Source organism: Podarcis gaigeae, assembly GCF_964106915.1.
Source record: "Podarcis gaigeae genome assembly, chromosome: 16".
NCBI classification, from domain to species: Eukaryota; Metazoa; Chordata; class Lepidosauria; order Squamata; family Lacertidae; genus Podarcis; species Podarcis gaigeae.
The window spans coordinates 25,483,584-25,509,815 of NC_139693.1; the positions used below are offsets into that span (position 1 = coordinate 25,483,584).

At 45.9% G+C, this 26,232-nt stretch overlaps 1 protein-coding gene and 1 long non-coding RNA gene across 2 annotated transcripts in view; one reads left to right on the top strand and one right to left on the bottom strand.

Annotated features, from left to right (window-relative positions):
* Positions 1 to 13,951, top strand: part of LOC310834348 — a 277,336-nt gene extending 263,385 nt beyond the window's left edge. Inside the window, exon 3 of the long non-coding RNA XR_014559212.1 lies at positions 13,711 to 13,951. This is a non-coding gene — a long non-coding RNA (uncharacterized lncRNA). The remainder of the gene's footprint in view (positions 1 to 13,710) is intronic.
* The window catches only part of RTN4R (reticulon 4 receptor), a 123,522-nt gene that overhangs the window by 80,719 nt on the left and 16,571 nt on the right, over positions 1 to 26,232 (bottom strand). The gene's annotated exons all lie outside the window — the stretch shown is intronic.

The window sequence follows — 26,232 nt, forward strand, 5'->3', positions numbered from 1 at the left end:
GGAAGCCTCATTGGACATTCAGGTTCCAAAGAATGTTTGCAAACCGGAACACTCATTTCCGTGTTTTCGGCGTTCAGGAGCCAAAACATTCAACTCGCAAGGCGTTCGACTTCCGAGATAATGACTGTAATAATATTTTTTAACATTTATATCCCACCCATCTTGCTGGGTTCCCCCAGCCACAACATATATAAAAACACAACAAAGCACCAAACATTTAAAAAACAAGATATTCTATACAAGCAACAAACAAACCAATACACCAATAGAAACCAATAATTACAACAACAACAGCCAGTTTACAGTTATACCCAAATTAAAATAACCGCCAACCCCAACTAAACATTTAACCAACATCAACAGGACTTTCCCCCTTCTCATTCCCGGCAACCAACTCAATGTTCACATTTCTTTAGATGCTGATATGAGCTGGTAGTGAACTGATCGTCATCTAAATAGAATCAGGTGGGAAAGGATTTCTTAAACCTTTCCCTCCTGCTGCTTCACTCCCCCGAAACTGCTATTTGCATTTGGGGGAAAACAAGAGTTTCTCTCCCAAAGCTTCAGAAGAAGCATGATTCTTAAGGCTGCAATGAGGCGAGGAAAAAATGAAGAAAGTTCCCTTTTTGTACCTTCCATTTCCCCCAATAATCACCATCCCTTCCAGGGGTATAGTATTTACACTTAAAAATAAACAAACAAATCTCATTTGGCTCTGAGTCTACAGCACACAGGCAGCATAGCAAATGGAAGAAAAATCCCATTCATGAGGCATGAGCTCATTTGCCGCTGACAAATAGGTGTGTGTCCCTGAGAAACTGGGTCACCAATGACAGGCGACAGGCCTGCCTTTCGTACCTGAGATGCATGACTCCCTCTGGGGTTTATTTTCGTCCACCCTGCAGTTTCCGTCCAGGAGAGCAGGGAGTTTCGCTGAAGATTATGACCAGTTAAGCAGGGGGAGAGCCTTTGGGTCTTCTTAAGTCACCTCAACATCTGCTAGATTAGCTAGCAAGGTCTTGGGTCTCTTCGATAACCCTCATAATATCACCATAGCTGTGCTAAATTCAGTGCAAGGCTGTCTGGGAAATGTGGGGATTAAGAGAAGAATTCATCAGCAGTGACTTCTCTGTTTCTCGTTTTTCTATTCTAAAGTTCAAGTCATTCCTGCATTTAGTTTGCACCTTAAAATAATAATTAAAAAATCCACACGATAATTCACGTGTGATCAACTCCCGTCCGGAAACCAATGTCCCCACTGTAGAAGGATGTGTGGATCCAGAATTGGCCTCCACAGTCACTTACGGACTCATTGTTAAAACCTTTTTTATGGAAGACAATCTTACTTGGCTACGAGTGATCGCCAAAGGTACATTTTTGCACTTTTGTGCACACCCCCCCTTGTTTGCATATTTTGGGGCTGGTGAGCTGCCTCACAAAATTCAGAGAAGTGTGACTCTTGAAGGACAGTGGCCTTCCTTTTTGGTAGCCAGAATGGCAAATTAGATGGATCCCCTTTAAAATGCAAATGGAAACAATTCCTAGGAGGTGGAATTGGTGTGTGAGAATGAAAGAAGTTCAGCTACTCCCCCCCCCCACTGAACAAACATTTTGCAACTCTTACACACACACACACAATACAGACACTAGGAGCTGCTGCCCATGCTCTGTCTGCTTGCCAACTCTACCCACCCGCCCATCCTTTTGACAACTCCCTTCCCCCACATCTGGCCAGACCTCCTCTATTTACACTTTCCCCATACTTCATAGCTCATCCCATGCCCCATAACCTCTTAATGGAGGGAGGAGGAATTTCAGAGAGCGGTTTTCAGAAGCAACCTCTCTCCCTCTGTTAAGCCTCATGGCGGCTACATTCAACCAAGAGGGCCTAGCACTACACTGAGTGGTCTGGTGACCTTAACAACCAAGAGCATCTTTGTTGTCATCCTGTTGGGCTGGGTATGTAACAAACTGGGGTGAAGGCGTCCTCTTTCGTTTCTCCCCGTGCTAGTTTCAGTTTGTTGGTTAGTTTTTTTCCAGTAGGGCTGCTTCCCATATGGCTTGGTACCAGTGGTCCATGTTCATTCCTGACCCGTCCCTCCAGTGTCTAGTTATACCCATCGATATGGCTAACTTGACCCTAAAACTGGTACACCCTCAAACACGCAAACAAAACTCACTGAAGTCAGGTGAAGGCAACCAAACAGGTCCTGCAATCTCTGTCACTGCCAACAAAAACAAATAAATTAGGGTTGCCATATTTTGAAGAGCTGAAAAGAGGACGCATTTGCCGACTTCTACTTTTAACTATGGATCACTATAATGACTCTACCTGTCATATGTCCTGGAAAAAGAGGACAAATGGCCACCCTAAACATGACTAGAAATAGAACCTACCCACGTGAAACTGACACAAAAACCTTACACATATAATATGTAAAAGAATGAAAGTTTACTAAGGTAAAGGTAAAGGACCCCTGGACAGTTAAGTCCAGTCAAAGGCGACTATGGGGTTGCGGTGCTCATCTCGCTTTCAGGTTGAGGGAGCCAGTGTTTGTCTACAGACAGCTTTCCAAGTCATGTGGCCAGCAGGACTAAACCGCTTCTGGCACAACAGAACACCATGACAAAGACCAGAGCACATGGAAACACCATTTACCTTCCTGCTGCAGCACTATTTATTTATCTACTTGCACTGGCATGCTTTCAAACTGCTAGGTTGGCAGGAGCTGGGACAGAGCGACGGGAGCTCACCCCATTGCGGGGATTCGAACCACCGACCTCCTGATCGGCAAGCCCAAGAAGCTCAGTAGTTTAGACCAAAGCGCCACCCATGTCTTATCTCTCCCCCGCTTCTCCCCCAACCTTACACTGTCTGTAACATCAGTGTCTCGCAGGGCTGCCATCTCAACCTCAGGATTGTGGGTGCCAGCCGCCACAACACAGACATGTGACGCCACAACACAGACATGTGACGTTGCATGTCCATGTTGTGGTGGCCAGCGGCGGTAGCTCCTCTTCCTCCTCCTCTCTTCAGACAGCGAGGCACCCTTTTCCAGGGGGAAGGTCTCAGACTCGGAGGCAGAGAGACTCCACGTCTGAGCCCAACCTCCCAGGAGGATAACGGAACTGAACTGCTTCTCTCTCTGAGGCAGCGCACAGCTGCCTGCTGGCTTGTCTCCTTGATTTTGTGGGTGCCCAGCCCCCACAATGATATTATTGTGGGTGCTGAAGCACCCACAGCCCCCTGGAGTTGACTCCTATGGTGGATTATGTTAAATATGTGAGATGTAATCCACTGGGAGCAGTCAAATATAACATTCCTTGTTTTCCTAGAGGGGACATGCAAGGGAATGCTTGGTCCAGCCAGTCAAAACTTCCTGTTCCTCCTGGCCTGGAGCATCCTTCCTTTGCATGTGACTAGTGGGTGGGCGTGACCTTTCCAGACCTGGTAAAAGGGCAATGCATGCTGCCACTCTCTTTCTTTCCATCTTCCTTTCATCCTATGAACTGCTGGCTGCCAGCCAAGCAGTCCCTCAGGTCATCTCCCTTATGGGGTCAACCTGTTTTTATACTTTTTTTATTTTAAGCCTACAGCCTGCCTTCAGGGATCACACTGTGCTCTGCCTGATCGTGAGTAAACTTTCTTTTCATTGCTTATGAATAAGACTGTGGTGTCTTTATTCTTTTAGGAGGGATTCAAGGGGTCTTACCCAGAAAACATGTGAACACATTTCAATCTGGACAAGCCAGATTGAATTGCATATTGTCTTAAGAAACTCACACGAGTTCGCAACTAGTTTTCTGCTGTGTAAAGGGGAATGTAAACTCTGCTAAGTGAAGGAACTTGCTAGCGCAAGTTAGGAAGGATATTAATAAACAATATTGTTAAGTTGTGGGTAAACATATCAGACAACACAGCGATTCTTCAAACGGCTCTTGTTTATTCACAGGCCAGAACAGAACTGAACTGAAGGGTTCAGCCAGCCTGCCTATATAGAGCTCCAGTACAACGCAACTGTAACCATTTTCTGTAACTATCCAATCACTGAACGTCAATCCCTTATTTGCATATGTGGACTTGAGTGAAAACTATCTGCAGTATCCCCCTGCTGGCCCAGCGTGAGAACTTCAGTACATAACAAATATAATAATAATTTATTGTTTGTACCCTGCCCATCTGGATGGGTTTCCCCAGCCACTCTGGGCAGCTTCCAACAAAGATTAAAAATACATCAAAATGTCACACATTAAAAACTTCCCTCTCCTGCCACCCGGAACATTCACACAGAATATAACCAATTTGTAGAAAGGACTCTATGAACTGAGACGCTTTATGTACTTTTGCAACCCAAGAAAATATGCAATAAAAACAATTCAACAACAACAACCCCATGTGTCTTTAGGTGAAGAGGTAATCTGTACCCTGCGTTTGAGAAAGTGCAAGGTCACTGCACCCACTTTGGGTCACACCCTACAGCAGCATGGTGGTTGTCCAAGAATGAATTTGTCCCTTGGGCTGAAATGATTCAGGTTGTCCACACCTGCTGTACTCCTTGCTCCACAACCACAAGAAGAGCAGAATCCTGAGAACCTCTGCCAAGAGATAAGATGCTGCTGAAGCCTGACCTCCTCCTCATCCTCCTGCTGCCCTGACAGAGCATGTACCTGTCATGGAAGAAGAAGTTTTGGCTCTAGCAAAATCCGCCATACTGATCAAAACGCCCTGGGAATTATGCAGAAAGTAACCTTTTAGTTTATTGCTCCTGTTTCCATTTTGGAAATGTCCTTCAAAATGCCAGGCAGTGATTGGATTGCACCCTCCCCTCCTAAGAATGTGTTTTGTGGGTTTTTTTTAAGGTAGATATAAACTGCAGTCTGAAAGCACACTCCTTTCCAACATCATTTTCTTGGTATTTTTTTAATTATAGCAAATCATTATCATTCATCTGATGCAAGGTTCTGTTTCCTTCTCTGTGTGTGGACATACCCTGCTTTTTATACTGTTTATATTTTTTACACACACACACACACACACACACACACACACACACCACCCTTAGAACAAAGTTCTCAGGGCAACTTACAGTGGGGAAGAAAAAAATGAATTAATATTCAGTGAAGCTCTCTGAATTCTGGAGATTGTCCCAGACACTCTGCAATGGCCCAGATCACAGTCTTCCTATTTCCCCGACTATTTCAGTTGGGCTGGTATAGACATATTAACCTCCCACAATTTAAAAAATAAACTATTTATGATTTTCAATTTTCTGCATTTCACTAATTTTACAACCATTTTAACATTCCAAAACTCGACTTCCTTCCCCCTCTTTCTGGGGTTCCCCCTCTTTCTGTGGTTTTATTACATAATTTCTGCATTTTCCTAATTAACTTTACCTAATCATTTATTCATCTACATTAAATGTATATTCTTATAAAACTGCAGGTTATTACAATAATCCTGCCAAAGTTCTTATCCGTTTGCAGTTTGTTTGTAAATATCCAACAAACCATTTCCATTCTTTTGTAGAAAGTTAGTTATTTTGATTTTTTATTTCTCCGGTAAGTTTTGCCATTTCTGCATGTTCCGTAAGTTCTTGTATCCGTTCCTCTTCCATCGGGACTTCCCCACTTTTCTTTGCTAGTGGGTTGTGTCCCATGTTAACCAGTGCCAGGGGAGGGTGCAATTTTGCTTTTCCAATTTGGACAACAAATTGTGTTGGGGTTTGGATGCAGCAGACATAGGGAGCTGCTTTGTATTGAGCGAGACCATTGGGTCCACCTGACTCAGTGTTTTCCACACCTGGGGTAACCAAGGTGATACCCTCCAGATTTTATTTTATTTTTGCTGTATTTAATAACAACAACAACAACAACAACAACAACAACAACAACAACAACAATAATAATAATAATAATAATAATAATTTACTTATACCCTGCCTCCCCAGCCAGAGCCAGGCTCACGGCAGCTAACACCAGTAAAATTACAATTAAAAAAAAACACAATTTATAATACAGGTTAAAATATAATTTAAAATGCAGCCTCATTTTAATAGTAGCCCATAGATCAAAACCATAAGGGGAGGGAAACATAAGGGTCAGACTGAGTCCAAACCAAAGGCCAGGCGGAACAGCTCTGTCTTGCAGGCCCTGCAGAAAGATGTCAAGTCCCGCAGGGCCCTAGTCTCTTGTGACAGAGCATTCCACCAAGTCGGAGCCAGTACTGAAAAGGCCCTGGCCCTAGTTGAGACCAATCTAACCACCTTGCGACTTGGAACCTCCAAGGTGTTGTCATTTGTGGACCTTAAAGTCCTCCGCGAGGCATACCAGGAGAGGCGGTCCCGTAGGTACGTAGGTCCTAGGCCGCATAGGGCTTTAAAGGTCAAAACCAGCACCTTAAACCTGACCCTGTAAAGCTCCCATCGTCTCTGACCATTGGCGGAGGGGCTTATGGGCACTGTGGTCCAACAAACTCTGGCGAGGCTGGGATTGAAGGGCACTTGGCTGCTGCCTTTGTCTCACACCTCCCTCCCAGTCCCAAGCCAATTTGAGAGGCTGCGGTGATCCAAGGGCCACATTGTGTGTGTGTGTGTTGTCTGCTGACACCAGCAGCGAGGGCTGGGTGCCGACAAACTACTCTGCACTGCTATGTTCTGCCTCTACTGACAGAGGCAGGATGCCCCACATCCCAGTCACTGGGCATCACAGGTGGGCAGAGTGCTGTTGTGCTCAGGTCCAGCTTGCAGACTTCCCACAGGCATCTGGTCGGCCACTGGTGAAGCAGAATGCTTCACTAGATGGGCCTTTGCCTGATCCAGCAAGCTCATCTTACATTACCACATTGGCTACCCATGGTCTACAGCAATGGGACATCCCCAGCACCTACCAGAAGGTGCCAGGATTTGAACACTTCTGCGTGCAAAGCTCATGCCTATCAGGGACCGTGCAGAGGAGGGCTGCACTGAGGAGGAAGGGTGGGAGCTGCCCCGCCCCCTGCTCCTAATCAGGATCTTGAATCTTCCCACTAGCAGGAGGACAGTATAGATTTGGAACAATGGTTTGCAGAGGGGCATAGTTCAGAAGGCAGAAGCTGGGAACTACAGTGGTACCTCGGGTTAAGAACTTAATTCGTTCTGGACTCCGTTCTTAACCTGAAACTGTTCTTAACCTGAGATACCACTTTAGCTAATGGGGCCTCCCGCTGCCGCACTGCTGCTGCGCGATTTCTGTTCTCATCCTGAAGCAAAGTTCTTAACCTGAAGTACTATTTATGGGTTAGCGTAACCTGAAGCGTCTGTAACCCGAGGTACCACTGAACTGGATGGGGAACAGTTAGCAGAAGAAACACTAGAAGAGAGAGGGTTAACAGATTCATAATCTCTAAACAGCATTCTTCCTCCCCCCCCCCCCCATCCCTAAGGACAGGGAGAGCTCAGAGAGTGTTAGAACAGAAAGCACAGAGGGTACAAGCTCATATTACAAGGCGCAGGAGTGACGTACATTCATAGGGATAGAGGAGGGTTAGCCTTAATTGGGAGGACCGCCATTAATTAAGGGTTAGCCTTAATTGGGAGGACCGCCATTCTAGGGTTACAAATTCTTTTGTCTCTAGCTGTGTTTATTAAAGAAACTAACGGTATGACCTTCCTTTCATTTGATCTGCTTATTGACTGACACGGAGAAGGAAGCCGATTCCTGAAGCCTGACAATACCCTCCAACATTTCTCCAATGAAAATAGGGACGTCCCATTCCATCATGATAATTTTACTATTTATACACCACACACATCTGACTGGATTGCCCCAGCCACTCTGGGCAGGTTCCAACATATATAAAAACATAATAAAACATTAAACATTTTTAAAAACTTCCCTCTACAGGATTGCCTTCAGATGGCTCAGGGCTCAGATAACTCCATACCCTCCAACATTTCTTTGATGAAAATAGGGACATCCTAAGGAAAAGGGACGCGGGTGGCGCTGTGGGTTAAACCACAGAACTTGCCGATCAGAAGGTCGGCGGTTCGAATCCCCGTGACGGGGTGAGCTCCCGTTCCTCAGTCCCTGCTCCTGCCAACCTAGGAGTTCAAAAGCACGTCAAAGTGCAAGTAGATAAATAGGTACCGCTCCGGCGGGAAGGTAAACGGCGTTTCCATGCGCTGCTCTGGTTCACCAGAAGTGGCTTAGTCATGCTGGCCACATGACCCGAAAGCTGTACACCGGCTCCCTTGGCCAATAAAGCGAGATGAGCGCTGCAACCCCAGAGTTGTCCGCAACTGGACCTAATGGTCAGGGGTCCCTTTACCTTGAAGGAAAAGTGGGACATTCCGGGATCAAATCAGAAACAGGGATGGCTTCTCTAAATCAGGGACGTCCCTGGAAAATAGGGACACCTGGAGGGTCTAATAAGCTGGTGCTGTACCACTGAAGCATTGTCCTCTGCTTAGGGGCTTAGGAATGTGCCTTATGATCAGCTCAATCCCCTCTCTAGTTCACCATTGTCTATACTGACAGGTAGTTTCTCTCCACTTTCAGACTGGGGACATTCCCAGTCCTACCTGGAGCTGTGACCTTCTACATGCAAAGCAGATGCTCCACCACTGGGCTACGGGTCCTGAGCGTTCTGCACAGCTTTGAACTGCAGCGCCTGCTCCCAGGGGGTGTGGAAAGGGCAGCTGCAAGAGCTCTTCGCAGGATGTCATCGTTCCCATCGGAGGCCAATTAGGAGACCGCTTAAGACCTCCTTAATCTCTTGCCACTCCCTCATAACTGCAGATAAAACCTATTATAAGCCCATCACAAGCCACAGTAGCAATCACCTTAATTAATTAGCACTCAGAGCTGATCTATGCCAGCCTCTGACTGCTGGGTGATATAACCAGAGGTGGGGGGGGGGGGAGTGGCAGCCAGGTGGCTTCTATTATTCTGAAGCCCCGGGCAAATCTTAGAGCTGCCAACTGTGCCACTCTAAGCCACGGACACAGACATGCAAACCAGTCTGATTCCAGGGCTCACTCATTAACCCATTTTATCCCATTTCCATCTTAATTTCTGTGATTTGAATTTAAGTAGATATTTCCCCTCAAAATACACACACACACACACACACACACACACACATATATATATATATATATATATATATATATATATATATATAACATTTATATCCCAACGTTTTTCTCCAAAAAGCTCAGTGACATGTCTTGGTTCACTCTCCTCCTCCTCAATTAATTCTCACAACAAGCCTGTGAGGTAGGTTAGGCTGAGAGGCAATGACTGGCCCAAAGTCGCCCAGTGAGCTTCATGGCTGAGTGGGGATTTGAACCCTGGTCTCTTGGGTTCTAGCCCAACACTCTAACCACTACACCACACTGGCTCTTATTGTCCTACTTTTTGTGGAACCAAGTACCACTTCAGGATGCTTTCATAAGAGGGAAAGGGGGCATCATCCCTCTGAGAATCTACAGAACTTCAACTCCACAATCATTTCTGAGTGCAGATGGATGAATCTCTTAACTATGGTTTCTTTCGGTTGTTCCCGCAATCCTAAACTCAGGAAGAAGAAATACTGAACCACAAGTTTCGTTGGAAAAATTGTAGCAATGCCATGTGCTTTTATTGACTTCTCCTTATTGCTGTTCAAATACAGGTTGGGGTCCACTAAATTCTCTGGTAGCTCAGTTGGTAGAGCATGAGACCCTGAATCTCAGGGTTGTGGGTTTGAGTCCCATATTGGGCAAAAGATTCCCACATTGCAGGGGGTTGGACTAGATGATCCTCAGGGTCCCTTCCAACTCTATAATTCTATGAAATTCTACTTATAGACACATACCTAATTTAGCCATTCCCATTCATTTCAGTGGGTCAACACTTGACTAGCTTATCACGAACATTCAATGAGGCTGAATGTTGGAAGGTTCGGGACAGACAAAGGAAGCACTTCACAGAGAGCCTGGTTAACCTGTGGAACTCACCCCCACTGGACACCAACTAGGATGGCTTTAAAAGAGGATTGGACCAACTTCAAGCTATTGATGGCGACTAGCTATGATCTACATCCCTGATCAGAGGCTATGTGCTTTGTGAAGACAAATCTGGGGGGGGGGGGTTCAATTCAGTGTGGATTTAAATTCAAAACAAGAAAAGTGGGACCCAGCAATTAGGCGTTTGGCAAACAGTAGGCTAAGGTGGATAACATTCTCCACACAACACAGCAGGCAGCAACAAACGCAGCAGCAGGAGCCAGGAAGGGGGGACACCAGGCAATTTCTGCAGCAAATAACGTTTGCTAAACTGAGCTAATGATATGGGTATATCTCAACTTCTCCTGAGTCTCTAGGTAAGCTGATCACCTCCGTGCCTGAGCTTGCCTAGCAGCAAGGGGGAAATAGCTCTGTGCAAAGGCGAGCTGCTCTGGCTGTGTAAGGAAAGGGCATCAAGAGGCAGAATGCTGATGTCGAAGGCTACAGCCAACAGGAATGGGAAGGATTTAAATCTGCATTTAGAAGGAGGAGGAGGAGGAGGAGGAGGAGGAGGGGGAGGAGGAGGAGGTGGGGGAGGAGGAGGAGGAGGAGGAGGAGGAGGAGAAGAAGAAGAAGAAGAAGAAGAAGAAGAAGAAGAAGAAGAAGAAGAGAGTTTGGATTTGATATCCCGCTTTATCACTACCCAAAGGAGTCTCAAAGCGGCTAACATTCTCCTTTCCCTTCCTCCCCCACAACAAACACTCTGTGAGGTGAGTGGGGCAGAGAGACTTCAGAGAAGTGTGACTGGCCCAAGGTCACCCAGCAGCTTCATGTGGAGGAGCGGGAAGCGAACCCGGTTCACCAGATTACGAGACTACCGCTCTTAACCACTACACTACGCTGGCTCAAGAAGAAGAACTTCAAAACATTTTGCAGTTGGGCATCCAAGTTCAATGGCAGATTTTAATGCATAAAGTCGTGTGCATCGTTCCATGGACAAATCCACCCACAGCAGATGTCAGACACGGCCTAGCCATCACCCAATGCAAAACATCCAAAGAATTGCCTTTTGTTTCAGATGGAACATTAAGTCAGTTCCACACAGCTTTGTGGAATAACAATGTCAAGAACGTCAATCAGGTGATTTTCGTTTGGGTCTAACAGTGATAGAAGAGGTGTCAAAAGGTTGGAAAGTCAAGGATATAAAACAGCCTTCTCCAACTGGGTGCCCTCTGGAAGGTTTGGTCCATTTCCCCACTCTTTTTGCCACCGCTGCCAGAATCAAGTGGGGTCTTGGAGCACCAGGAAAACAATTGCTTGTGGGCCAGAACAGGCCCTTTACCTTTGTGTTTGTGGCCCTTAAAGCAAATGAGTCCATTGCTGTATCCTCTGTCTTAAATGCCACAGCCATGACGGCTGTGCTCTGCCCCCATTGGGGGTGATTGGCGTGGTGATCAGTGTCCAGGGGGGCGATTGGCACCCAGAAGGGTGGCGCGGTGATCCGCCATGGGGGGATTTTGTCACAATGGGATGACACCCATTTGCCCCTGCAAATACATGTTGGAAATGGAAGGAATAAGAAGGCATCTTTTATCATATGTGGTGGACATGTACAGTAAGGTAGTAAAAGAATTATGGGAGATGATATAGAATGAACTGGGGGGGGGATGTTCAAAATAACCTTTTCTTTAAAAAAAAAACCAAAGCTTTTCTTTTCAGAATTCTAGGTGCCAAAATTCCAACGGATCAGAAAAGACTATTTATGTATGTGACCACTGCTGCTCAGATGTTACTAGCCCAGAGATGGAAAGAACATAGAGTCGCTACCAGAAAAGAGTGGCAAACTGGAAGAATCAGAAATCAGGAAGACCAAAATGTTAATAAGGAATGGGGGAAATATATAATTTACCTTAAAACCATTGTAAACAGTAGGATTGGAATGACACATGTAGTTTAATGTTGAATTTTGGGTACAATGGAGACACCAATCCAGAGCTTTCCCAACCTCTCCTGATTCAGAGATTAATCCAGATCTAAAAGATTTGAATTAATAAACAAGATGCAGGAGGGAAAGGTTAAGATAAGGACCCACAATGGTTGTTTGATAATTGTTTGTAAATTTTTTAAAATCTGAAAAACTCAATAATTTTGTTTAAAGAAAATGGCACAATCTTGACCCAAATTTGCACTGACCATGATGGCGCTTCTCCTCCAGAAATGGATTCAACTGGGTGTGTGATGAGAGTAGCAGGACAAAGCTGTCCTTCCCATTTTGCCTCAAGTGGCAAAAAGGGATGAGCCGCTCCTGACTGCAAACATGCAGAATTCTCCAATATCCCCAATTTGGCCATGCAGATGTTGAATGCTGAAAGTCAACAGTGTGTGGCTTTGGCGCTGCTGTTCCTCTCCACCTCTCAAAATGATCCTCCAGCAGGCTTTAGACTTGTTTGCATCATGTGGTGGCTTGTTTGTTTTTATCAGACACCAAGCGTCATCTCTCAAATGTCAAATGCTGCCATGTGTTAAATATTGCATGTCCTCGATGCAACGCCATCAAGGGACTAAATGCTTGATGCGCCAGCCCTCCACTGCGGGCAAATATGAAATGCCGTTGCACGTCAGCAACCCCTGCCAAGTATAAATGCCACGAAATCTACTCTGCTACAACCGACTCCATTAAATCTTGCTCTGCTTCTCCAGAACATCTGAATCAGGAGAGGTTGTGAAAGCTCTGGATTGGTGTCTGAATGCAGTGAAGCTCTAGATGTGGGCCAATAAACTGTGCTTGGATCCTGCAAAGATGGAGGCTCTTTGGGTGGGTGATTCCCATGTTTGGGAGACGGGAAAGTTACCTGTTCTGGATGGGGTACCTGAAGGAGCGTCTCCACCCCCATCGTTCATCCTGGACACTGAGATCCAGCACCAAGGGCCTTCTGGCGGTTCCCTCATTGCGAGAAGTGAGGTTACAGGGAACCAGGCAGAGGGCCTTCTCGGTAGTGGCACCCGCCCTGTGGAACGTCCTCCTATCAGATGTGAAGGAAATAAGCAGCTATCTTATCTTTAAAAGACATCTGAAGGCAGCCCAGTATAGGGAAGTTTTTTAAATATTTAATGCTGTATTGTTTTTAACATTCTATTGGGATGTTGTTGTTGTTGTTATTATTATTGGGTTGCACTGCCTCTGAAGGAGCAAGGGCATAGGTTGGAGTGTTCTCCTGCCTTTTACCACCTTCACCTCATTTTCCAGCTACAGCCGTTCCTGCACTAAGATAGCCTGACCACTGTAGCCCATTTATTGTTAACCTCGAGGATGGATTACTGCAATGCGCTCTATGTGGGGCTGCCCTTGGGCCTGATTTGGAAGCTCCAGCTGGTGCAGAATGTGGCAACCAGAAATTTGATGGGGGCATCTTGCTGAGAACCCAGGATACCATTATTAAAACAGCTGCACTGGCTCCCCACCTACTGCTCAGCCAGGTTCAAGTTCCTTGTGTTAATTTACAAACCCCCACATTTATATCCCAGCTTGATCACTGAGATCACCTGCAGAAGCACCATTTGTAATTCCAGAGTTGGTGAGGCTCACTTAACAGCAACAAGAGAGCTTTCGTGTCATCAAGCCCAATATTGCGGACTGCTTTGTGTCAATAGATATTCAGCAGGAACCTTCTGTTTTGATTTTTAAATGCCTGCCGAAAACATTTCTATTCTGCCAAGCCTGTGCAGGCAATTAAGAGTACAGTGGTACCTCGGGTTACATACGCTTCAGGTTACATATGCTTCAGGTTACACACTCCGCTAACCCAGAAATAGTGCTTCAGGTTAAGAAATTTGCTTCAGGATAAGATCAGAAATCGTGCTCCAGGGGTGCAGTGGCAGCAGGAGGCCCCATTAGCTAAAGTGGTGCTTCAGGTTAAGAACTGTTTCAGGTAAAGTACAGACCTCCGGAACGAATTAAGTACTTAACCCGAGGTACCACTGTACATCCTTCCACAATGGTGCATGGATGCCTGTTTTTAACTTTTTTAAATAAGATTTTTCTTGTACTGTTTTTTCTTGTTGTAAACTGACTGTGTATGTATGTGTTTATGACATAGCAGTAACTAATACAGTCATACCTTGGATCCCAAACACCTTGGTACTCAGATGTTTTGGCTCCAGAATGCCGCAAACCTGGAAGTGAGTGTTCCGATTTGCAAACGTTCTTTGGAACCCAAAAGTCCGACAAGGCTTCCACAGCTTCCGATTGGCTGCAGGAGCTTTCTGCAGCCAACTGGAAACCACGCTTTGGTTTCTGAACATTTTGAAGTCGACCGGACTTCCAGAATGGATTCCATTCGACTTCCAAGGTACGACTGTATGTTATTTATTTTCCTTTCTGGTTCTAACCACAGAACCATTCCACACACAAACCTGGTTCGTGGATTTTGAAACCATGAAACCACTAAGAGAGTCTGTGTACTGGTCCAGTAAATGCTTCCGCTGCGCAACCAGCAACAGTTCTCTTTGCAGAGTATTAATTAAGTCCAGTGCAGAGATTCTTGTTGCAGTACAAGCTTCAGAGTCTCAGTAGCAAAGAAATAACAACACAGGGAAGCCTGTCTTTCCAAAGACAGGTTTATTGCAGACAGATAACAGAAACACCTCCGGAGCTTTCAGACATTTTTGCTTCACGCCCCGCAGGCAGAGAAAACAAACACTCTTTATATACTGAGCAACTTAACAACTTAACGAGCTTGACTACTTAAAGTCACATGACATTGCTAACTTGCCAGCGTCTTAGGTTTCACACCCTAACACCCCCTCTCGCTGGCAATACAAAAAACAAAATTACTTCAGACCCATTTCTTCACAAAAGTTTTCATGCCGCTGAAACCCAAGCGGTTTTGTAAAACCATCAGCTTGATTTTCATGACTGGGACAGTAATTTAATTTAACAATTCCTGCTTTTACCGTTTGACAAACATTTTGAAAGCGGATATCCAAATGTTTTGTACGACCTTTAAACTGCCCATTTTGTGCTAACTTAAGACACGGTTGATTATCACCCCATACAGTGATTGGAGTGATGGTATTTTCATACATCTCTTGTGCCAAGCATTTGTAAAATTCTAGATCTCTACATAACTCAGATAAGGCACAGAACTCAGCTTCTGTTGACGACAAAGCAATCAGGTTCTGTTTCTTGGATCTCCACCCAATCAGAGAGTTACCAAATTTTTTTACACAGCCAGACACTGATTTTCTATCCTTTAAATTTCCCCAATCACTATCTGCCCAACAACTAATCTGTGCTTGTCCTTCAGCAGATAATTCAAGGCAAAAATCTTTGGTGTATTGTAAATATCTTAACACTCTTTGAATTCCTTTCCATGCATTTACACTAGGTTTTGAAGCTTCTCTGCTGAGTAAGTTAACAGCGTAAGCAATATCTGGTCTACTCCATTGCGAAAGATGAAGTAAGCTTCCCAGTGCTGACTGAAAGATTTCAGCACGCTTGAATTCAGCACTATCCTTGAACTCATTGTCTTTTACAAAACCCATTTCCATTGGTGTTCTAACACCTGCACACTCTGTCATGCCAAACTTTTTCAACATTTGCAATATCTTGCCTTTTTGATTCAGTAGAAAACTGCCATTTTTGGTCCTATCTATCTGAACACCAAGATAGACCTTTACATCACCAAGATTCTTAACTTTGAAGTGTTTATTTAACTCTTTGGCTAGTTTTTTTACTTGTTCTTGTGTCTTTGAAGTATAAATCAGGTCATCTACATAAACAAGCAAAGATTCTTGAGCATCTCCTGAACCTCTGAAATATAAGCAATTGTCAGCCTTGCTCCTGCTAAAACCAATGCCTACCAAAACGTCATTCAAACACTCATTCCAATTATGAGCAGATTGCTTGAGTCCATAAATAGATTTATGTAGTTTCCATACCTGATTTGATTTACCAACTTTCAACCCTGGCGGTAGCTCCATATAGAGCTCTTCAGCCAAGTCTGAATGAAGATAAGCTGTAGAGACATCAAATTGATTCACTTTGAACCCTTTCTGAGCAGCAACTGCTAATAGTGCCCGTAGGGTTTCACTCCTTGAGGTGGGTGCATAGACTTTGGAATAATGTAACCCCTTTCTTTGCGTAAAACCTCGAGCTACAAGCCTTGCTTTGTACTCTGGTTTCCCCATCGCTGTTGTCTTTATCCTGTACACCCACCTACAACTTACTGCCTTGGTACCTTCTGGCAGTTTGGTGATGGAAAACACACCCAGTTCTTTCATAGAATTCAACTCTTTTTGCATGGCCTCACGCCACCTACTGGCCTCCTCCTGGGGTAATTGCTCAACCTCCTCAAAACTTTCAGGTTCGCAATTTGCCAAACCAGCCCAAACACTAATAGCTTGGTACCTTTCAGGAGGTATACCTTTGTTGGCACGCTTGGAACGCCTTAACAGTTCCTGTGATGTTCCTTCAGTTTCCCCCTCTGACCCAGAATCACTAGTCGTCACCTGTTTGTCACTAGTAGTTGAAGAACTTTCTGATTCTGACTTTACACTCTCTTGCTGTACAGGTGAACTTTTAGAGCTAGAAGATTCTGACTTTACACGTCTCTCTTGCTGTACAGGTGAACTAGAAGAGCTAGAAGATTCTGACTTTACAGACTTGGGTGAACTAAACGATTTCTCACCCTTGTCCTCAGACTCAAATTCCTCAGCCTGTTCTGGAACTAATACCTGCCCTGGGGCCTGAGTTTCATTGTTACTGTTCACCACGTCAAATAGTATGTCAGGATTTCCATGAATTTTATTCCAACCATCCTGTTCACAAAATTCCGCACTTCTGCTGATTGTGATTTTCGTTTGATTGGCTTCTACATTCACAAATCTCCAACCTTTTGTGTTTGCTTGATAACCACAGAAAAGCATTTCTTTAGATCTAGGATCGCCTTTCCTACGTTGTGCCCTAGGCACCAGCACATAAGCACGACATCCAAAAACTCTTAGATGATCAATTTTTGGTTTTTTCCCAAATAGCATGAAGTAAGGAGTGTTGCCTACTGTGCTATTGTACACTCTGTTAAAAGTATAATTCGCATACAGTGCAGCCTCAGCCCAAAACTGCTGTGGAAGTCCAGAATCAAACAGCAAAGCAGCAATGGCTTCCTGTAATGTTCGAAATTTTCTTTCAGCAACTGCATTCTCCTGTGGTGAATAGGGATTGGTAAGTCTATGAACTATACCTTTCCTTTTTAACCACGTCTCCAGCGTGTGGTTCACATATTCCCCACCACGATCTGATTGTATTTTACGCACCCTGGTGTCAAATTTACATTCGACTTCTTCAATCCAATCCATCAGGATGGAAGCTGCTTGCGATTTTTCTTTCAGAAAGAAAACCCAACTAGCCCTTGAAAAATCATCCACCAAAATTTGCATAAATCTCGCACCTCCAAGCGATTTGACTGGCATAGGGCCACACACGTCTGTGTGCACAAGTTCAAAGGGTTTCTTGCTTACTCTGTCAGATCTAGGATAGTTACATGTCTTAACCTTAGCATGTTTACAAGCACAACAATCCAGAAAATTTGGACAGGGTTTAATGTTACACTCCTCAGCTAAATCTGGCATCTTGCTTACATACTTAAAGCATATATGAGCTAACCTTCTGTGTAGTAGATGTGCACAACCTGTATGAGGAGCCTTATTTACACACTTAGCTTGCACTTCACCTGTTGAACATCTACCTGCTGCTAACTGCTCTTCATCCAAAACAAAAAGCCCATCCTCACAGGGAATTTTAACTAGCTCCTTCCCCTGTTTCGAAATGGTGCACACATCATTTTCAAACTCAACCTTAAAACCACTTTTTACCAGGCATGACACACTCAAAAGTCCATTCTTCATTCCTGGAAGAACAAAAACAGGAAGGTTAGTTTGCAAACAATTAACATAAATTGTGCCTTTAAGGCTCATTTCTCGTTTACTATTGTCTGCTATAGTCACAGTTTTTGCAACTGGCAATGTCTTGCAGTTCTTCAAGCTGCCACTAGATGTCGCTGGAACTAAACTGTGACTGGCTCCACTGTCAATTATCCACTTCAAGGTTTGTTGGCTCCTTTTAGGACTCTGTTGTGCTGCCATTGCAGATAGTCCCTTATCAGCACCTGCTCCCCCTCTGGATCGTTGATTCTTGTAGCTCTCACTTCGTCTTCCCCTGTAGCTCCGGAAACTGACCTTGGACTGTTGAAATTCCTGTTGCTTTTCAGGACACTTTGCTATCAAATGAAACCTGCTGCCACATCGAAAACATGACTTGCTGGCAATAGCAGACACTTGTGAGGCTTCCTTACAGCTCTGCCTGCTAGTTCCCCCACGCTCTATGGTGGCTCTATGGTGAATTCGCCTAAGAGCTTCCCAAATTTCAAATGCAGACCTTAAATTTTCCACATGAGGTAATTGGGAATCGTCTATCGATACCATCAACATGCATCTAGCTTTAGTGTCCATTTTATCATGTTCCCTGTTCTGAGCATGTGCAGCAGCCTCTTGCTCTGCTGTGGCATCTGCTGCAACAGCCACAAACGGCTTTCGCCTCTGGACATAGTCAGCCCACACTTCTTTGGCTTCCAACCAGACTTGAGCCCTCTTAGACCACTGCACGTAATTAGCAGAGTTCAACTTTGTAAAGGGAACCTGGAAATTTTCCACTGCCATTCTTGGGGTCTGCTGCTACTCCCTCTGTGTGCCCTTGCTTCTCTTTCCCCTTGGGATTTGTTTTACTCACTTTTCAGACGCCTCCAGCCTCCTCTGAAGCCTTTTAAACTTTTTTCCCTCCGTCTCTTCACTAGCAACCTACCACCGTCCTCTGTTTTTATTAACAAAACAAAAACACAACGGGAGGTCAAGCTAGCCTTTTGCAGCTAATGAAGCTGTAAATCTTCACTTACGCAGCTCTCTCAACTTTCTGCAGCCTCTCAGTTCCTTTAAGAGCTGGATTTACGACCAAGCCGGTCTTCTCTCATCCGAAAGCTGCTTTCACTTTCTCTGCACACAATACAGCTGTAGAAACGAAGAAGGATCCATAACCTAAGAGAGTCTGTGTACTGGTCCAGTAAACGCTTCCACTGCGCAACCAGCAACAGTTCTCTTTGCAGAGTATTAATTAAGTCCAGTGCAGAGATTCTTGTTGCAGTACAAGCTTCAGAGTCTCAGTAGCAAAGAAATAACAACACAGGGAAGCCTGTCTTTCCAAAGACAGGTTTATTGCAGACAGATAACAGAAACACCTCCGGAGCTTTCAGACATTTTTGCTTCACGCCCCGCAGGCAGAGAAAACAAACACTCTTTATATACTGAGCAACTTAACAACTTAACGAGCTTGACTACTTAAAGTCACATGACATTGCTAACTTGCCAGCGTCTTAGGTTTCACACCCTAACAACCACACCATGGTCCTAACGTGAGCAGGGTTATCTGCTTGCAATTTTTGAAAAGGCCTCGGATGGGGTGTGGAATAGGCGCATGGATGGAGACAGGGTTAGGTCTAGCAGCTCAGAGGTTGGAACCCAGCGGATAAGATGTGCACACAATGGGGGGAGGAAATTAACCCTCTCCTGGGCTCAAAAGAGAGCTTGCATGGTGTAATGGGGTTTGGGGTTGCTTGTGCGTAAGGCGCAAACTGCTCCAAGCTGTGTAGTTTGGTTAAAACTTTCCCCTGGCTGGACAGCCAGTACTCCGTGACTGTCTCAATCACTGGCAGAATCCATCAGTGGGCGTTTCCTGAATTTCTTCCAACATAAAAGTTCTTTGACACTAAGTCGCCACCTAGCTTCTCTGCGCGGAAGCTTTCTGCGCAGAATGGGCATCCCAAGGGGAGGTCTTGTGCTCTCCCCGCTGGTCTCACTGGAAGAGTTCTGGAGCCTTCCCTCCGAAGCTCCCTCAGCCTCCCCTTTCTCCCTGGCGTCACGTCTATTTCCTTCCCCAGCGGAAGCTCTCCCTCTCTCCTTGCTGGTTCCCTCTCCAGCGTCATTAGGGAGCCTTACCACCACCCTTGGCTCCGATGGCAGTTCCCTGACACATGGTGTAGAGGTTAGAGCAGCTAGGTGAAACCTGGGCCCATCCTGGTTTTGAACTCCCAGAAGCTCCAGCCAGAAACATCAATGGTCAGGGGTGATGAGAGTTGTAGTCCCAACATCTGGAGGCCAAATATTTCTCCCCACTCCTAGATAAGAAAACCAGATTTAAATCCATGCACAATCCTGAACTAAGGACTGCTTGGTTAGTGTTGCCTCATGGCAGGGCCCTTTCAGTGGTGGCTCCCAATCTGTTGAATGTGCCCCCTGGTGGACACATTCCTGGCCTGTCTCCATCTTTATTCAGGAGGCATTCGGAAACATCCCTGTTTCCCCAGATGCATTTGGCGACTGAGGAATACTGCTCCCGACAAGCTTGAGATGGGAGGGTGTTTCTAATTCTAATTGCTTTTGGAATGTTTCGAGCCTGCTTTGGAATGTTACTTTTTCTTTGGTTTTAGATCATTGCTGCCTTGGGCTCCTTGGAAGGAAGAAAGGGAGGGAGGGAGGGAGGGAGGGAGGGAGGGAGGGAGGGATATAAACCCGATAAAAAAAAAAAAACTAAAAGGAAGCTCCTCCCTGAATGAAAAGCCATCATTGCTGAATAGAGCCCACCTTGAAGACCTGTTGTGAAAATCCCAGAGGGGAAAGGATTCTACCTGGAGCTCCATATGGGAGAGCCAGAATATAAATGTAACCAATAAAAAAGCTGGTTTATTTAGTGAAATACTGAAAAAAGATCAAATATCCATTGGCTGACAAACAATACTCTTGGCTAGCCCCTTCTCCCTCAGCCCCCCTAAAAGGCCATGCTAGGCCTAGGGCCTGGGGCCATTTTTTTGCTGCTTAAAACACAGTAGCAAAGGGTCTCCCTGCATGGCCTTTTGCAGAGGGAGAAGGAGAGAGAGAGAGAGAGAGAAAGCAAAGAGAAGCTTCTCCGGCGAGCAGGAGGGGCAGTTCTGGGTCTAAACCACAGTTACAGGGCTAATGGAGATTTTACAAGGACGCAGAATCAGGGAGTGATGAATTATTGAGGTTGCAGCAGACGGCATCCTCCACAGGGCTTTCCATTAATGCGAGGGGAGGGGATGTCACTTGGACCGCAGCAGAGAAGCAGCTCTGCTGGGGCTCCAGAGTTGAGAATCCTGGGCTTTAGAGGGCATGCACAGTGGGCAAAGTGGAGGGGGGTGATGAGCACCTTCTTTCTGAATTGGAAGGTGCCCACCCCTTGACTGGATTAAGATCCAGACTGCCTGACCCCATCTCCAGATTGAGCACAGCCAGGCCTGACAGCTAAGTGGGGTAATCATGGCGAGAGATGCCCTCCTCTCCCCACATCAGCTGGGCCTTGTCAGGGGTGATGGATGGAGCCAGCCACTAATAAGCCCTCTCCATATTTGTTTCCTCATTTGCAAGCAGTGCCTTGCTGTGGTTTCCCACAATCCATCATTCTTTGCGTGGCCGGGCGCTGTAATAACAATTATTTATGCTCCCACTATTGTCAGAGAGATTAGCGATGAAGGCAGGGAGAGAGAGAAAGAGAGCAGGAGAGGGGAAGGGGCTGCGTTTGATCAGTCGATGTGACCCAACCCTCCTCCGCCTCTTCTTCCTCCATCACCAGCAGCCCATGCACAAAGTAATACCCCAAAAGATTCAGGATGAAAGCACATTCTGGATACTGTGTACAATACAGGGAGCTGGCATGTTGTTGCACTACAACTCCCATTAGCCTCAGCCACTGCCCAGAATTCTTTGCGGGAAACCATGACTGTTTAAATTGGTATTATTCAATTGAATAAAAACCTCCAAGGAAGGAGAGTCCACAACCTCCTGAGGGAGACAGTTCCACTGTTGGACAGCTCTGATGTTTAGCCAGAATCTCCTTCCTTGTAACTTGAAATTGTTGGTTCAAATCCTACCTTCCAGAGCAAGAGAAAACAATCTTGCTCCATCTTTCATGAGACAGCCCTTGAGATAGTTGAAGATGGCTATCACATCTCCTCTCAGTCTCCTCTTTTCCAGACTAAACACACCCAACTCCTTCAACCGTTCATCATAAGGCTTGGTTTCCAAGTCCTTGATCATCTTGGTTGCCCTCTTCTGCACATGTTCCAGCTTGTCAACATCCTTCCCAGAACTGGACACAGACCAGGCCTCACCAAGGCATATATATGCATATACAGTGGACGCTTGGGCTGCGAATGTGATCCGTGCGGGATGCACATTCGCACCCCACAGCATTCGCAACCTGCGTCTGCATGTCTGCGCACGCACGGGTTGAGATTCGGCGCTTCTGCCGAAACCCGGAAGTAACCCGTTCCGGTACTTCCGGGTTTCAGTGGTCCGCAGCCCAAAAAATCACAACCTGAAGCAGCTGTAACCCGAGGTATGACTCTGTGTGTGTGTGTGTGTGTGTGTGTTTCTCCACTCAAGTCTCTGGTTTGAAACATTTCCAGACTTTGACCCTTCCTTGCCTCGGAAAGAATAGAGAGACAATAGTGTATGTGTGTGTGTTTTTTCCTCCCGTTCATTTTCTCTCTTTCAATAAACCCAAGCAAAGGTCTCAGCAGCATTCAATACAAACATCTTCAATGCGATAAACAGCACCAGGAAGGGGAGGGGGGGAACCATACAAAAAAACACAGATGTTTGTATGCAGTGCAAATAGACTCGTTGAGCGGTAAATAAAAGCTCGTGGAGCAACTCCCATCTGACAAGGCGGACGGGGCCGCTCTTGAACAGTTTGGAGGCAGGAGCGACAGGAGTGTTCAGCGCAGATGGGCTAATGTGTCTCCTCTGAAGTGAAAGGGACAGACAGCCCTCTAGTGTAAAGACAGAGGCAGGAGTGTTTTGCCTTGGCTTGGAAAGTGCTGTCACTCAGCAGCAGCAAGGAGGAAGGACAGAAGGCGTGGGGAGGCATCTCTGCAACCAAGCACAGCTATGCCAGACTTGGCTGAGAGATCAAAGGCATGTGTCTTCCTTTACGGTTCCTAATTAATGAGTTACAATTAGGATACTCTCACCCTCTCCCACACACATCTATGTATGTGTCCCAGGGGATGAAGAGGGCTGATACCCAGAAAAGCAAGAGATGCCCTTCCTAGCAAAAAGGGATGTGGGTGGCGCTGTGGACTAAACCACTGAGCCTCTTGGGTTTGCCAATCAGAAGGTTGGCGGTTCGAATCCCCACGATGGAGTGAGCTCCAGTTGCTCTGTCCCAGATTCTGCCAACCTAGCAGTTTGAAAGCATGCCAGTGCAAGTAGATAAATAGGTACCGCTGCAGCAGGAAGGTAAGCGGTGCTTCCGTGCGCTCTGGTTTCTGTCACAGTGTCCTGTTGCGCCAAAAGTGATTTAGTCATGCTGGCCACATGACCCAGAAAACTGTCTCTGGACAAACGCCCTCGGCCTGAAAGCGAGATGCGTGCGCAATCCCATAGTCACCTTTGACTGGACTTAACCATCCAGGGATCCTTTACCTGACCTTCCTAGCCCTTCTAGAGCCCTATATGCACTGCACATTGAAAGCAGCATGGACTTTCAAGGAAGCTGAATGTCAGTGGACTCATAGAACTCGTAGTTAAGCTATGTACCTCACTCCCACAAGCAGCAGAAATGGCCACAAGCTTGGATGGTTTCAGGACTAGACAAACGGACCGAGGACAAGAGTCTCAATGGCTACTAGCCACAAGGGCTATATATGCCAGTTGCTGGGACTCGCAAGCAGGAATAGTGCTCTCACACTTTGTGGTGTGGCATTGGTTACTGCCAGGTGGGGTGAGGCGCCAGGCCAGACACTGACAGAGCGACCCCAACCCCACAAAGCGGAGCCATGTTGAGCCACCTGTCTGGCCATGTGGGGGGAGCCCAGCTGGGCGACATGCCCTTGGCAGGCAGAGAGGAGCAACAAGCCAGACCCTGCTGGGTGTGGGAATGTTCAGGGAGGCAGGAGAGGATATACCGTATTTTTCGCTCCATAAGACGCACCTGACCATAAGACGCAACTAGTTTTTAGAGGAGGAAAGCAAGGGGGGGAAATATTCTGAACGAAACAGTGGATGTATGATTTTTGTAGTTCATGCTGTGGCCACAGACATGTGATTTGACGGTGCGTTTGGGGTAGCCCAAAGCAAAAATCCTGAGAATCCATGTGGATCTGTGCTTTGTAACCAAGTTTTTGCGCCATTGCATGATCTGCTTTTCGCCCCTGGGCAATTTGGCTCCAGGGACCATGCATTCGCTCCATAAGACGCATAGACATTTCCCCTTACTTTTTAGGAAGGAAAAAGTGTGTCTTATGAAGCGAAAAATACGGTATTGTTTAGTTAGCAAGTCCCTTTCCTTAGCAGAGTGCATTCCCCTTTTAAGCACACAGTGGTTAGCTTGATGCAAGCTTGTTTAAGCTTCTCAACACAGTGGTACCTCTGGTTGCGAACAGGATCCGTTCTGGAGGCCCGTTCGCAACATGAAAAGAATGCAACCTGCAGCGGCGCATCTGCGCAGGTTCAATTCGCCGCTTCTGTGCATGCGCATGATGTCATTTTGCGCTTCTGTGCATGCGCGAGCAGCGAAACCCGGAAGTAACCCTTTCTGGTACTTCCAGGTTGCTGTGGGATGTAACCTGAAAGAACGTAACATGAGGCATCTGTAACATGAGGTATGACTGTATAGGATTCCGGGTAGCCCCCTTTTCTCCCCCTTAAAAAATAGACACGACACAATCTTGTGTAAAGTATATGAAAAGAAGTTTACAGTGGTACCTCGGGTTACAGACGCTTCAGGTTACAGACTCCACTAACCCAGAAATAGTACCTCAGGTTAAGAACTTTACTTCAGGATGAGAACAGAAATCGTACTCCGGCGACTGTGTGGTGGCAGCAGGAGGCCCCATTAGCTAAAGTGGTACCTCAGGTTAAGAACAGTTTCAGGTTAAGAATGGACCTCCAGAACAAATTAAGTTCTTAACCCGAGGTACCACTGTACTCACACATTCAGTTCACAGATGGATCCTTGAAGGCAGACTTATGTTACAAAGTATATACATGTGGAACTACCCCATATAGGAGCTAGTCCCAGTGACTGCAGACAGGCAGTCACTGCTGCTCACACAGCAAAAGCAAAATGGAGAAGAGAGAGAGTGGCGCCTGCCTTGCCCCTTTAGGTACCTGGGCAGGTAAGGTCACGCCCACCTCTAGTCACATGCAGAGGAAGTTTGTCCCAGCTCAGAAGGAAACAGGAAATTTTCTACTGACTAGAGCAAACATCCCCTTTCATGTCCACTCTAGGAATGTTGTGTTTGACTGCTATCTATGTGTCACATCCCACACTGAGGTTCACCACACTATGCCCCCTGGCACCCCCCACACTATGCCCCCGCTCACACTGAGGTCTTTCTTGATAAGCCGCACCAACAGGTTAAAGAACAGTTTCTACCCGTGGGCCATGAGGCTGCTGAATGGAAGACAGCAACATTGCAGCTGACGTTGGGGTTGGTGTAACAAGGACTGAGAGATTGTGGGTGGGGTGCTTGTTTAATCTCACTGTAAACAAGTGGTACAGTAACAATAAAGTATTTCTTCTATTTCTTCTTCTATTCTTGCAGGTCTCCCACTGGTTGGCCCCTCTGCAGACACAATACTGGCTTTATGGGTCAGGATCTTCATATGTCCTTATTTTTTTATGTATGCAAACAGTGATAGACAGCAGCGGGTGGCAATAAACAGGGAGCATACGCTCGCTCATCTGCTTGCAAAGCCACATTTGCTAATTCAGTGGGGCACACAGGAATTTCATGATAAAAGACATGTGTATCCATCTGTATCTCAGAAGCATATACCTGTGTGTAAGTATCTCACCTTGCTGAACCAGGGTGACGGTTCACACACAGAGAGAGACGCCCAAACTCTCATTGATTTAACCGTACCATTTATTATACACTGCCTTCTGTCACTCACAATTACAAAAAACACAGAAAGCTAAAGACAAACAAAAGGTAACAGTGAAAAGTAGAATTGGAAGCAATCCTGAACTTAAACAATATAAAAACACAAGTATATTAAAATAAGCACAGCATCACAATATTAAAAGCCCTTTCCTTAAAGAGCAGTCAGTTCCCAAAGGCCTGTTGGAATCAAACAGTCTTTACTGGCTGGCATAAGGACAACAAGGAGGGAGCCGGTCTACCTGCTCTAG